This window comes from Apium graveolens, chromosome 11 (assembly GCF_009905375.1).
Source record: "Apium graveolens cultivar Ventura chromosome 11, ASM990537v1, whole genome shotgun sequence".
Classification (NCBI taxonomy): domain Eukaryota; kingdom Viridiplantae; phylum Streptophyta; class Magnoliopsida; order Apiales; family Apiaceae; genus Apium; species Apium graveolens.
In genome coordinates this window covers 22,369,927-22,384,924 of record NC_133657.1, presented here as the reverse complement: position 1 = coordinate 22,384,924, position 14,998 = coordinate 22,369,927, and the positions used below count along the sequence as shown (strand labels likewise).

At 36.4% G+C, this 14,998-nt stretch overlaps 1 non-coding gene across 1 annotated transcript; it reads left to right on the top strand.

The window, feature by feature from the left end:
* Positions 1 to 11,378: 11,378 nt before the first annotated feature.
* On the top strand, positions 11,379 to 11,485 carry LOC141699359 (small nucleolar RNA R71). The gene has a single exon (XR_012565828.1). It is a non-coding gene; the product is annotated as a small nucleolar RNA R71 (small nucleolar RNA).
* Positions 11,486 to 14,998: the final 3,513 nt, after the last annotated feature.

The following is a 14,998-nucleotide window of genomic DNA, read 5'->3' as shown; positions in this document are numbered from 1 at the left end:
TCACAAATATATCTAACACTCTGCATCCTCCCAAAAGGATGTAGTTGAAAAAGAGGGAATCAAACAAACTCTAGGGCATCCTCTCAACAGGGTGTCTCTACTGAAAAGAGCACTCTCCCTAGTGCACCTTGTAAAGAGTCTGCACTAACACTTGAATACATTCAAGGGTCTAAAATAAGGAATAAGGATGACACACACACACACAAAGCACATCTTTTAAAGCTCCCTCTTCTATTCAGGGGGAGCTGCCAACACTCAATTCTTAAATTACAACTCTTATATCTAAAATTTCTTCTTCATATAGAGAAACACTTGAATCCAATTCTCAAGTAGTGTCAAAATGAAGTGACATGGTTCATGAAACTGTGCTCACCACCCAGGAACCACATCTAGATGGTGAGAGGCTACTAGCTGAGGTAGACCTTGATGACACCGTCAAAACCACGAGGGTTTCATCAGTTTTAACTGAAGACCCTATGGATGTTATTAAAGCACCTTCATGTGCTAAAAAATCTTCACAAATTGATAGGTTTGAGGGTAGTACACTTGATGGGAGCTATCTAAATCACCTCCAATTCAGTTGGAGGATCCTCATGAGGGAACAACTCCCCTAAAACCCTAGCTTAGATTGCCTTGACAATTGAAGCTAGGAGTCCAATTTCCCATGATCCAATCATATGAGAGGCAATCTTAGCACATTCAAGTGCCAGCTCTTTGCAAGAAGAGCAAGGGTTTGAGACCATGATGCATGACAGTAAACTGGTCAAAACTCCTCCAATTTAATTGGAGGTTCCCACAAGTGGTGAACAATACTCTGTCACAACCACAATTCTAACTATGAGTCAAACTGTGGCATCTATCAAAGGTAATGTTACTGAACCCCAACCATTTACCTCAACTCCAACTGATATCTCTTTTATATCAAACCCTTCTCAACAACCCTCACACCTAATCTCCCAATGGCTCCAGAATGCTCAGGCGTAACCAATCACCATAAATGACATTCTGGTATATCAACTATCTGGACTTGTCAACATCACACAACAGCTACTTACAACAGACATGTCCAATCAGGACTATCAAGCAATCTTGCTATCTTAAAAATAGATGTTGAAGACCAATAACAGAAAATTGTCAATGAAGCTGAACAAGATGGCAATGTGGATGCTTGATTAGACAAGGACTTTATCTTGAGCATGGATGAGGTTTTGACAAGATTTAGAGAAGAATATATCACAATATTGGGAAGAAATGCCAAGGCACTCAGTCCACAGAAAGTTTATGATATTGTGAAAGAAGTCTATAAAGCTCAACTCAAAGCTTTTCACCTCATGAGTAAAGCACTCCAACAGACTTTGGGCAGCATCAATATAAGATAAGAAGGTTAGTGAGACAAGCTAGATGACCTTGTGCCAACTCAAGTAGAGATCAAGAATAAATTCCAGAGATTTAATGATCAAATGGAAAAGTTTGATATGACTAGCATGGAGCAAAGAATCAAGAATCTCAAACATTCCTTTGTGGCTCTACATGAAGTTGTCCAGAATCATATCACCGGTAACAATGACACAAGGGTCAAACTGGATCAATTTCATCAAGCTAGGTATGAACCATCTGCTCTTTCAATGGAAGGCGTCAAGGAATCTGTACAAGCTACATTTGGTGCTTCTGTCTCCTCAAGATCCCAACCACCAATGTCAACATCAACAAACTTGCAAATACAAGCACTTCAAACTCAAGTCTCCACTTTATAGTCATCAAATGATTCATTAATAGCTGAAGTCTCTCAACTCACTGCTCTGGTACAAAGTCAACAGGTTGACATCAAGATATTGGTAGACTCCCATAAGAATCTTCAAATGCAAAATTCAGTCTCTTTGGGAGCTATCATGGGTTCTCTAATTATTTCATTGCTTGCACTACCAGAAGCTGTTAGGCCTGAAATCCCTACACCTTTCATCTTGCCTGCTAACAAGCCTAAGGGGGAGATAGAGGCTAGGTTGCTAAAATTATTTTTCCAAACTCAAAAAGCCAAAGCCAAGGAAACTGAACAATAAAGTGATATTGGGATGGAAAGGCTACTAAAGCAGCTGAGGGACCTAGTCTAAGAAAAAAACTTAATGAACTATTAAAGGCTCTCAAGGCTTCTCTAAACAATAACTTCTTCACTTACAAAAAGGCTTTGGATAAGACAGTAAATTTCTTAAGGGTGATCGTGGTAACTAAGGATGGCTTTCAAAATAGAAGAATTGTTATCAACATAAATGACTGTGGTGTGGATAGGTGTATGCAGGTGTCCTTAATTATCTAATAACAAGAAGGGTATCTGAATTTGATATTCTGATCAACAAAGTCAACAGAGTGATTCATGAAGACACTCTCGTGCTCAATGAATTAAAAAATGCTCAAGTAGTTGCTTTTCCAGAAGCATATTTCCAACCAAGCAAGGGAGTGGCATACATCTGTTCAACCACCAAACATTGCAAACATTTCCAGATTCCAAAGCAATGTGTCATGGCAAACAAGAAGCCAATGATGACTCTAGAACCTGATTTCAAGACAAAGAAGTACAAGACTGTTGAAGATGAAGAAATGATCAAAAATTTTGGGAGATACTTGAGAGATGCTGAAATCATGTTGCCCAAAATAAAGATCAATACTAAGGATGATTTGGATGAAGATGAGCAGAAGAAAGATGATCAAAAACCTTCTGGCTCAAATCCAAGTCAGTCTTCTAGGGAGATTCAAAGAAAAGAAGTGTTCAGTAACTGCAAGTCAAGATTCAACCTACTCAAACACTAAGCCTGCAAGCTCAAACACTCAACTCTCCTTAACCTCTAAGCCTAAACTTTTGTACAAACAAACTGCAAACGCTCTACTCAAAGTACCAATCACTTCTGGCCAAACCACCCTAAAGAAAATATCAAATCTACCTTCATTTAAGCCACCAATCAAAACTCATTTCAAAACTGTTGGGAGAAAACTAAAGAAGCTTCAAGTTGAAGAGGGGACTATCTGGAATTGCTTTAATCAGACTAATTGGCTACCTTTAAATTACTGCATCACAGATGATGACTACTTTCAACAATTACCTGAAGAAATAGTCAAAGTTTGGGTTATATCATTAAGAGAAGTTAGAATCTACTATCAGGATGGATCCTTCACTCTACTTGGCAGGGATTTAATGGATACACTTTCAACCATAGAAGTTAAGAGGGTGATTAACTTAATGAAGGATAAGGATACAAGTACATGGGCATGGAGGGCTGCAATGTGTATATGGCTGATAGTAGGAGATGAAAGAAGAGAAAAACAAGGCCTGAAAAGGAAGAAAGGGATAAGAAGTATGCAGAAGAAATTTCCATGTTTGAACAAAGACCAAATGAGCTCAAGGCAAAGGGGATGAGCAGAATTTCTAAGGATGGACACTTTCTGAACATAAAAGTTGGCAGATTTTCATAATTCAGAGTTGGTTAATTGAATGGTTATTCACTGAATGATTGGCTCAAGCTTGTGGAAGCTCTAAGAGGAATTGAAATCATAGAGGAACTTTAAGTACCTGTAAATCTAAAGAACCTCATTAGAAAAGAATCAGGCTATGAGAATTTCATGTGATGAATGTACTTATTAAACTCATGTGATCAGCCAGTGTATAAAAGTTGTATTTGTGTTCCGTCAATTTTATGTAATCATTTTATTATTTCATTGTAACTTTGGGTTAGTCTTGTTACCAGGCATGATAGAGATCTCATAGATATCAATAGATCATTTCTAAATGCAGAGTTTTGGAGACCTCGACAAGCCAAGTTCACTTATAGAGAACTCAGAGACCTCGACAAGTCAAAGACACTTATAGAGAACGCAGAGATCTCGATAAGCCATTATACTTATTAAAATGTTAGTTCTCTATAGAACAAATTGGAGATCTCGATATGAACCTCAAGTACAGAATGCAGACAAGTTAAAGATTCAAGATTATCAATCAACAAATGATCTAATCACTTAGATTGAAAAGTCTACAAAAGAAGCTTGAAGGATGCAAGATCAAGGGCCGAGATTATTGAAAAAGGAAGGTGATAAACCTACAAGATTTTTAAACATTCACTAAGCCATAAATGGAAAGCTTTAGAGATAACTTAAAGTAGGGTTTAGTACATCTTATTGCATGATGTATAAACTTGTGTTTACTAATCTATAAAGTAAACATTGCTCCTTTATTTTAAAAAGCAACAAACATATCTAGATTTTCTTGTACTCTCTCAAGATAGAAGCTGAGTTCTTTACGTACAAAGAACCCAGGATTTGTAGCAAAACACAGCTTGATTTCAATACAAAATTAAGTGAGTTTTGAAATATTGTGTTTGTTGTTTTATTTCTGCTAACATAATATAACTGCATTTCTTATCTTCTTTGTTCACACATCCATAAAAGTTTGAAGAAGGCTAAAAATATCCAAAACACATTCACCCCCTGTGTTGTATTCAATATCTAACAGGATCTAATAATCTTAATTCAAACTCACCTCAAACTAAAAATGAGTATACTTAAGGTCTTCCCTATCTTATATAACATGTCAATCTTATCTTAAATTCCACATATTCTTGTTTAAGGGACAAATAAATTGTAGCTCTAATACCAACTTGTATCATCCCCCAAATTCTAGATAAAGATTGGTGTTACTCAATATCATTAAACAATATAAACCTGCATATTAAAATATATATATATATGACCTTTTTCTTACAGGATCATTTACAGGTTCTGGTATGAAACAAGAATCTAAACATCTAAATTTCTATAACAACTAATTCAAATTTTATTACCTCTTTTCCATCTTCCCCGTATTATTTATTCTAACATGTCGAACCTTCTGAAACTAGGGTTTCTCCAATTCGCTATATGTTGTGAACTCTCTACAGTTATCCTCACTGAGCTGAAAGAATAAGAGAATAACAAAACATGAGTGAGCCAATAATGCCCAGCAAGTATCATAGTTAGTTTCCATGTATTATTATCAAACGAAGCTCCTGGAACAATCTTGAAATGATTTCATAAACATCGTTATTTATTTAAAACAGTTGAGCGAATAAAACATCGTCCTTTATTAGCCTTTAATATTAAATCATATTTATCAGAAAAAGACCATCGAAAAATTCTCTGATTCATCTCCTGAATCAATTAATTTTTCGGTTTTGTAAACATGAAACTTTTAAAAAAGGAATGTGGTTCATGGCGATCAACAATAAATTACACTGGAAACTAGAACCAACATATGTACTATAGTCTGCTGATCAGTCAAAATATAGTATGACATATGCCCCACCGCATAGACCCACATCATATCGGGAACCCAAGCCTATTATGGCCTCAATAAACAAAGGGTTCGGTCCATTCCCAACCCTTAGGGTCCAGTCCATCCTTGGCCCTTATCGTAACCATCCAATCCGTAAAGTTTTTTTATGCTACACCATTTTGATTGAAACATCATAATTCAGGGTTCGCAAATAACCCAGAATGATATTTATTTTCTCAAAAGATCATAAATCATAATAAAAGAACAAGAATAAGGGATACTTGCATAATCAGGATTTATTGCAGCGAAATGTAAAACATTTAACTATTCTGAATTTAGACTAGGGACGAAATACTTGTCTCAATTGATCTGCTTCCTAACTTTCAATCACCATTCTATGTTCACCTCTATTCTGTATCCACTCATCTCATTACCACACATATTCAGGCTTTACTTTTATTGTTGTTGTATTGTTTGAATGCCTCGAATTATGTGTATCTATCATAAAAGTTGCTATTTCAATTAACTGACAATATATAATTGTATAGCCTATATGTTTATCCTTATCGTCTACCCACCCGATAATAACAGATAAGGATCACATTTAATCATGTAAAGTTTAAAAGACATATGGACTCACAATTTATATAACACGTAAAGACATAGGACACGTATGTAACATCCCCAAATTGGGGGTCGGGATTGGGTGTCACCAAATATCTTTAAATAATATAAACCTGTATTTTAAAATAAATAAATATAGGTAACCCCTCAATTCCGGATCATTTACAGGTATGGTATGAAATAAGAATCTAATCTTCTAAAATTCAATACAACTAAATACAATTTTATTACCTCTAACTATTTCCTCTGTCTTATTCATTCTAACATCTCCATCTTCTTGCAGCTGGGATCTCTCCAACTTTGCTGTCTATTCAGATTTATTCATTTTTATCCTCATTGATACTGAAAGAAATAAGAATTTACAAAGCAAGAGTGAGCCAAAAATGTCGAGCAAGTATCATATAGGTTTCCATGTAGCATATCAAAGAAATTCCTGAAACAATCTTTAAATGATTTCAAAAACATCGTTATTTATCTAAAACAGTTGAGCAAATAAACATTGGCCCTCTTTAACATAAATCACATTTCTGTGATAAGTGTTAGGCGCAAAGCACGCGCTAAATAAATCACGCAAGTATACGCGTTCGCAAGTAGTATAAGATATAAATCAGATTCGTTCCCACAGAGACTGGTTTAGGTTAAGTTCAATTATGCACCTATGCAACAATGTATGGTTATCGCTCAACGCTAAGACAAATAACAAATTGGGTTTTGATTAAACTAAGAGATTATACTAAATAACATTAACTAAGAAAATTGAGGTTGAATTACTATATATGATAAACATGGCATTCTAACTTCATTAAATACTTCATTCAATAGCCTTATTGTTCTTAACCTTATCATGTAATGGTGATGACACTAATCAGATAACACGAAACTAGTAAACGCCAACTTTTTTTTTACGAATACCCTACTACCAAGCATCCACAAAAGAGTTTTTTGAAGTTGAATATACACCAATTATGTTTAGTCCTTATATGTCTATAAGGATTGAAAACATAACGGTTTGATGCGCAAATTATCTATCGTGATTACATAGGGCAAGTAAGATGGTTAAAATTACCTACGAATCATGCATAACAAATACATGAACCTATCTAGCATGGCAAGTTCTAAACCTCTATATTCACTGTCGCTTTAATAAAGATTAACACGCTATCTTATATGTTAGCTACGCACATAAGACGAATAAACATAACCAATACTAGGATATCAATCAATCACCACACACCAAGATATCGAAACAGATTAATTATTGAAATCCATAAGTAAATCCGCTAGAATCCCATGACAACGATTAGTTCATAATTGAACTCATCATCACCATGGGTTCCAATGAAAGCATGGTATAAACAAAGTCTTAATAAACTGAATAATAATTAAAGTACGAATAAACGAGATCTAGCTTCAACAAGAACGAAAACGAGCGTCCAAAGTTACAATTAATTCAAAGAATCACAAGTAGAAAACAAGATCTTCTTTTTTGGAGTTGTTTTGTGCTTCTAGGTCTTCTCCTTGGTATCCCAATCTTCCCGGATGATGAAAACCCTTTTTTTAAGTATATATAAGCCCATATTGGACGTGGACCCTTAAAATCGTCAAACTCCACTCAAAAAAGGCTTTTTCAGTGAAATCAGCGAAGTCAGCTGCGCACCAGCACACGGCCGCCTAGCACCAGCAGGCGGGCGCCTGCTAGCACGCGGCCGTGTGGCACCAGCAGGCGGGGCGCCTGCAGCCTTTCTGAAAAATTCTGATGAATCTTATTTTGCCCATAACTTGAGTTCTACTCGTCAGAATTAGGCGATTCAGCTATCCACGCGAAGCTAACGAGATTCTCTATAACTTGACAATGACCTTGGCTTCCAAATCTGATCACTTTTTATCATTTTTCCTTTAAAATCTCATTTCTTCATATAACTGATACCTGAAATGTAATAACACAAAAACACATCAAAATACCAACAACTTGAGTCCAAAACACCAATTTAAGCTTGTAATAAAGCATTCCAAATGGATATAAAATCCACTTATCACACCCTCAAACTTGAATCGATGTTTGTCCTCAAGCATAAAAAGACTCAGATCTATAAAACAAACCTAATGCATGAATGCAACTACATGATAATGCAATCGATCCCCTCAGAATAACCATAACCAAATGAATATGTCAATGCCTCTAAGAATTCAATGACTTAAAATAAAGTTCGAATAAATCCCACAAACCAACTCACAAACCAGAAAAGTGCGTGTGTGGAATGCTTAACAGATATCTCTCGATACTAGATCAATAACCATAACTTATCTATCATCGAAACAATCAAAAGTTTATAAACAGAATAGACAATAAACGCATTATGACTCACAACACCTCCTTTCTACTGAAGTTATACAAGGATTCACACTATTAGTGAACACATAACAAAGATGCTTATTTGACCGTGCAATGAATGAGGTCCCAAAAGACTTATGCAATAATACCCATGTAGCGAGCGTTAGGTTAACGGATCCCAGACTATAAAAGCCTTAGGTCACTAGGCACAAAGTCCCCTAGAACCTAATAACTCGAGTATTAAAGAGCTCACTCTTGATCAATTATGCATTAACACATACTTTTTTTTTTCTTTTTTTCTTTTTTTTAACAATAATTTCTGAATGAGTGTGTTTCGCTCCATCTCATTCAACCCTAGACTACTCATAAAAATATGAGTCGGCTACTAGCCATTTGACGCCTAGCCTTACAACAACTAGCAATGAAATCCAAGTTTTTCTCCAGATAAAAAAAATCAGTGTTTTTACGTCATTACGAGAATATCATAAATTCTAAATATAACCAAGTGATTAAATCTCAACAACAAACAAGTATGATCATGATCTAGATCAAAAGCAACCCTATAAGACTTTGTGAAAATATTTAATTATGGCATGCAAATCAATTCATTAGGACTTAAACATCCCTCTATTCGTCATCACCACATTCAAATCAACATCAACTTATCAAATATCATAGTTCATCTTAAGGGATCATGCTAAATATGCATGCAAATGCAACTAATATGAAATCACATAAAAACAAACAAATATGCCATAAATGAACAATCATGCAAAAATATAAATGAACTACAACTAAACATGCAATATAAATCTATATGGACACACACACACTACTAATCCTTACATTATCACCCCCAAACTTAAAATTTTCAATGTTCTCATTGAAGGTAATAATAAGGATTTCAGGCATACCTAGTCTTCGGAAAGATCACCCTCCTCGGGTAGAGGATCAGGTGGCCAATCAACCTCGACACCAGTGGCTCGGAAAATAGTGCCCAAAGCCTGTGTTAAATCTGCAGTAAAATGACGGTGAATGTCATGCATGGCCTCCATACGCCTAGTTACTCGCATGTACTGCTCATCACCAATACCAGTCCTATCAACTACTTGTTGCACATGCGAAGAACCCTTTCTAGGCACTGTAGGATTCGTTCGGCTACCCTCTACATCATCAAAAATATATCCCAAACCCTTATCATGTGGTGCACCTAAGAACGCATAACTCAAGTGATCTGGCATTCGGTTGAGTTCAAGTGTGGGAGCTTCTTGAATAAATGGTTCAAAACGCTCCAGATAAATTTTCAGCTCTGCTAACCCAAGAGGATCGAATGGCATATCCAACTTCCCCATCCATGGAGATGCATTCAAATCCTGCAATTGCTATGCTCCTTCTTTATCTTCAATAACTGATTGCCCTATTAAGGATCTCTCTAAGGCATCTGACTTTGGCAATTGTTCAAGTTTCGAATTTACTACAGAGTCGACCCATTTTACTTTAAAGCACTCCTCTTTAGCTGTAGGTAACTTTATTTCCTTGAACACATTAAAAGTGACCTTTTGATGGTAAACCTTCATCGAAAGCTCTCCTTTTTGCACATCGATCATAGTTCGGCCTGTAGCCAAGAATGGTCTTCCCAAGATAATGGGAATCTTCTTATCTTCCTCGAAATCAAGAATTACAAAGTCAGCACGGAAGATGAGTTTATCCCCCTTGACCAAGACCTCATCCACTATACCTCGTGGATAAGCGATGGAACGGTAAGGTAGTTAGAATGACATGTATATTAGTTTCGGATCAGGAAGACCAAGCTTCATGAAGATAGATAAGGGCATCAGATTGATGCTAGCTCCTAAATCACATAAACACTTGTCAAATGACAAGTTTCCGATGGTGCAAGGGATAGTGAAGCTTCCAGGATCTTTAAGCTTCAAAGGTAACTTTTGTTGCAGTACAACACTGCATTCCTCTGTTAGAGAAACGGTCTCTAAGTCATTGAGCTTCACTTTTTGAGAGAGAATACCTTTCATAAACCTCGCATTGCTAGGCATCTATTCAAGAGCTTCAGCGAAAGGTATGTTGATTTGAAGTTTCTTGAACACCTCCATAAACTTCTCAAACTGCTTATCCAGCTTTTTCTTCTGTAACCTCTTAGGAAAAGGAGGTGGAGGATAGATCTGTTTCTCCCCTGTATTACCCTCAGGAGGAGTGTGTTCCACAACAGTCTTCCTTGGTTCCACCTCTACTTCCTTCTGCACTTCTTCTTCAGCCACAACTGCATTTTTTGAAACTTGAGATTTTTCAGGCTCTTCGTCTTGCTGAATTTGGGGGCTTGTGACCTTTCCAGACCTTAAGGTGATGGCATTTACATGTTCTTCAACTTTCCTCTTTCCTGGATTTGTTTCTGTATCACTAGGAAGCGTTACTGGTGGTCGATTCAATAAGGCATTAGCGATTTGCCCTATTTGGTTCTCCAAAGTCTTGATAAAAATAGCCTGGCTTTTGCATATAAGAGCCTGATATTTGCAAATATGCCACAACTCCTCCAATTCAGATTTTTCATTCGAAGATAGACATGCACCAAGAGTTTGTTGTTTTGGTGTAATTTGTTGCTGAAAACCAGGAGGGTTGAATAACTTATTTCCAAACTGCTGGAACGACTGTTGCATCGCATTCTGATTGTTGCTCCAACTGAATTTAGGATGATTCCAGTTGTCAGGATGATAAGTGTCTGGAACTAGTTGCTGCGATCTCTGAAAGTTGCTCACAAACTGAGCTGAATCACTAGATATAGCACATTGCTCTGTCATATGTGGACCTGCACACAGCTCATAAACACTAATTATCTGCTTAACACCATAGTTAGCCAGAGAATCAATCTTCATAGACAATGCCTTTATTTGAGCAGTGATAGCCGTAGCTGTATCCACTTCAAGAACTCCTGCTACCTTGCCCTGTGGACATTTTTGGGTTGGATACTGATATTCCTTAGCAGCCATCAGTTCAATTAGAACATAATCTTCCTCATAGCTCTTTGCCCATAATGCTCCGCCTGATGCTACATCGAGCATGGGTCTGGACTGTGCTCCCAACCCATTGTAAAAATAATTGATGATCATCCAATCAGGCATTCCATGATGAGAACACTTCCTAATCATCTCCTTGTAGCGCTCCCAAGCTTCATATAAAGATTCTCCTGATTGCTATGCAAATTGAGTAAGAGTATTCCTGATTGCAGCTGTCTTCGCCATAGGGAAGAATTTAGTAAGAAATTTCTGAGCAAGATCCTCCCAAGTAGTAATCGAACCAGCTGGTAGAGAGTGTAACCAGCTCTTAGCTTTCTCCTTTAGAGAATGGGAATAGTCTCAGCTTTATAGCATCTTCAGAAACTCCATTGAACCCGAAGGTGTCGTAGATCTCAATGAAATCCCTAATGTGCATATTGGGATCTTCAGTTGGAGAACCACCAAACTGGATTGAATTCTGCACCCACTGAATTATGCCAGGCTTGATCTCAAAGGTAATAGCTGTGATAGATGGTCGGACAATGCTAGATTGAATGTCATTGATCTTGGGTTGAGAAAAATCCATCAAGGCTTTCGTTCGTGCTGTTGGATCTCCCATTGTACTGAGTACCTGAAACACAAACAAATAAACCGTGAGAGTAAAAGAGTTTGAGTCAGTGAACTTTAACGACCGCTGATGACAAGCACATAAACTAAAAATTAACACCGAGTCCCCGACAGTGGTGCCAAAAACTTGTTAGGCGCAAAGCACGCGCTAAATAAATCACGCAAGTATACGCGTTCGCAAGTAGTATAAGATATAAATTATATTCGTTCCCACAGAGACTGGTTTAGGTTAAGTTCAATTTATGCACCTATGCAACAATATATGGTTATCGCTCAATGCTAAGACAAATAACAAATTGGGTTTTGATTAAACTAAGAGATTATACTAAATAACATTAACTAAGAAAATTGAGGTTGAATTACTATATATGACAAACATGGGATTCTAACTTCGTTAAATACTTCATTCAATAGCCTTATTGTTCTTAACATTAGCATGTAATGGTGATGACACTAATCAGATAACACGAAACTTGTAAACGCCAACTTTCGTTGTACGAATACCCTACTACCAAGCATCCACAAAAGAGATAGAAGTTTAATAGACACCAATTATGCTTAGTCCTTATATGTCTATAAGAATTGAAAACATAACGGTTTAATGCACAAGTTATCTATCGTGATTACATAGGGCAAGTAAGATGGTTAAAATTACCTACGAATCATGCATAACAAATACATGAACCTATGCTAGAATGGCAAGTTCTAGACCTCTATATTCACTATCGCTTCAATAGAGATTAACGCGCTATCTTATATGTTAGCTACGCACATAAGACGAATAAGAACAACCAGTACTAGGATATTAATCAATCACCACACACCAAGATATCGAAACAAATTAATTATTGAAATCCATAAGTAAATCCGCTAGAATCCCACGACAATGATTAGTTCATAATTTAACTCATCGTCACCATGGATTCCAATGAAAGCATGGTATAAACAAGGTCTTAATAAACTGAATAATAATTAAAGTACGAATAAACGAGATCTAGGTTCAACAAGAACAAAAACGAGCATCCAAAGTTACAACTAATTCAAAGAATCACAAGTAGAAAACAAGATCTTCTTTTTCTGAGTTGTTTTGTGCTTCTAGGTCTTCTCCTTGGTATCCCAATCTTCCTGGATGATGAAAACCTTTTTTTTAAGTATATATAAGTCCATATTGGACCTGGACCCTTAAAATCGTCAAATTCCACTCAAAAAAGGCTTTTTCAGCGAAATCAGCGAAGTCAGCCGCGCAGCAGCACGTGGCCGCCTAGCACTAGCAAGTGGGCGCCTGCTAGCACGCGGCCGCGTGGCACCAGCAGGTGGGCGCCTACAGCCTTTCTGGAAAATTCTGATGAATCTTATTTTGCCCATAACATGAGTTCTTATAACGACTCGTGTATTTTTCTTTTTTTTTGGAAGTGTAATAAAGGTTTAAGTAAATAAATAAAATGTGTGTAGTGGTTTTGGCAGCAGTGTTGATTGTTATTTAATTATTTATGATTTGTTGATATGTGGAATTGAATTGTGTGATTTACTAATGAGTTATACGATTTTATTTGACTTGTAACAGTGATTTTATTGTAGTTTTAATTCCATAAATATTTGGATTGTCTTTAAAATTGGTTTTCTAATTTTATAATTCCAATAATTATTTTTAGGATTTTATAAAATTGAGAAATCAATATTTCATTAATTACTTATTTTTAAATAATTTTCTGAGTGTGTTTATTTGTAAAATCCATATTTAATTCAAAAATTCTTTAAAAATTACGTAACTTATATTTTATCAAGTTCGAATTATTCTGAGAATTTTAAAATTATTTTGGAAATTTTCGGGAATCGTTTTACCCGCACGTTGTTTCGTTATTCGTTAAAAAGCGGATATAAAGCGTACCTTAAAAAATTGTTTTAAAATTTTTAAATTTATGATTTAAATAACTTCGGGATATTTGTATCATCTTAAGCCTATTTTGGCGATGTTCTGATTAATATTTATTTACGAATTGTACCCTTAAAAATAGATTAAAATGACGTGTCGGGCTTGCAATTAGTTAAAACAAAAATAAAACGACACGTATCCAACGAAGTTGGACATGTGCCGTGCGTTGGTTATTTCAGGAGGGTGAGTAATCAATTAAGGGGGGAGATAAACATCACTTCTCTTTGTCTCTCTCGGCTGTATCTCGACTCTCTCTGTTCTCTCTCGATTGCTTCTGGTTTTGCTCGGCTCTTTCTTTTTTCTCGGCTATCATTTTCTTCCTTTTGCTTCCCTGGGCTTCGTTCCCCTTCCTGTTTTTTTCCGGCTTCTTTTTCCGGTGAGCCGCCGTTGTTTTTCAGTTTGGCTTGGTTATATATGTGTGTGTGTGTGTGCCCTGTGTGTGCATATGTGATGTGTTGTGTGTGCTGTGCTATGTGTAACTGTGTTGTGTGTGTGTGTGGGCGGCGCGTGGCCGTGTGTGCTGTGGTTGCTGCTCTGTGGTTTTCTATTGGGTATGTTCATTCGGTCCTTGGTTTCTTTGTTGGGCCTTGCAGTTGGGTTGACTGTTGGGCTGGTGGTTTGGGCCTTGTTGGGCCGTTCATGTTCTGTTGGGTTGGATTATTGCAAATTTTAATTTTAATTCCTTTTATTGCAGGGAATTATTGATTAATATTCGTGATATTAATTATTCGTGTTGGAGATGATTTTTTTAAAATAATTGGTAGAATTTACGATGGAAACCCGAAATTAATCGGGTACCCGTAAATTTTACCGCCGTTGACGATGAACTTCTGTGAGTCAACGGTGGACCGTGATGATCATTATCTGAGTCCTAATCTTAATAAATAGATAAAAATAAATCGTATATCGGAATTGTATATAATAATTGTGTGATTGTGGAATTGGTAGTATATCGAGACTTGTGATTTGTTGGTTGTTGACGTCGACTGGAATCGACGGGTAATCCTATAAACAAATAAGATGCTGCCAAAATTTTCTAAAAATATATTGTAAATGTACATAATTATGTTCTACATGTTACCCCTATTTATGTTGGGGATATGTGATTACATGATTATGGGTATAATAATAATAATAATACGAGTCGGATTATCGGATTGGGTTATTAGAATTTGAGGATATCA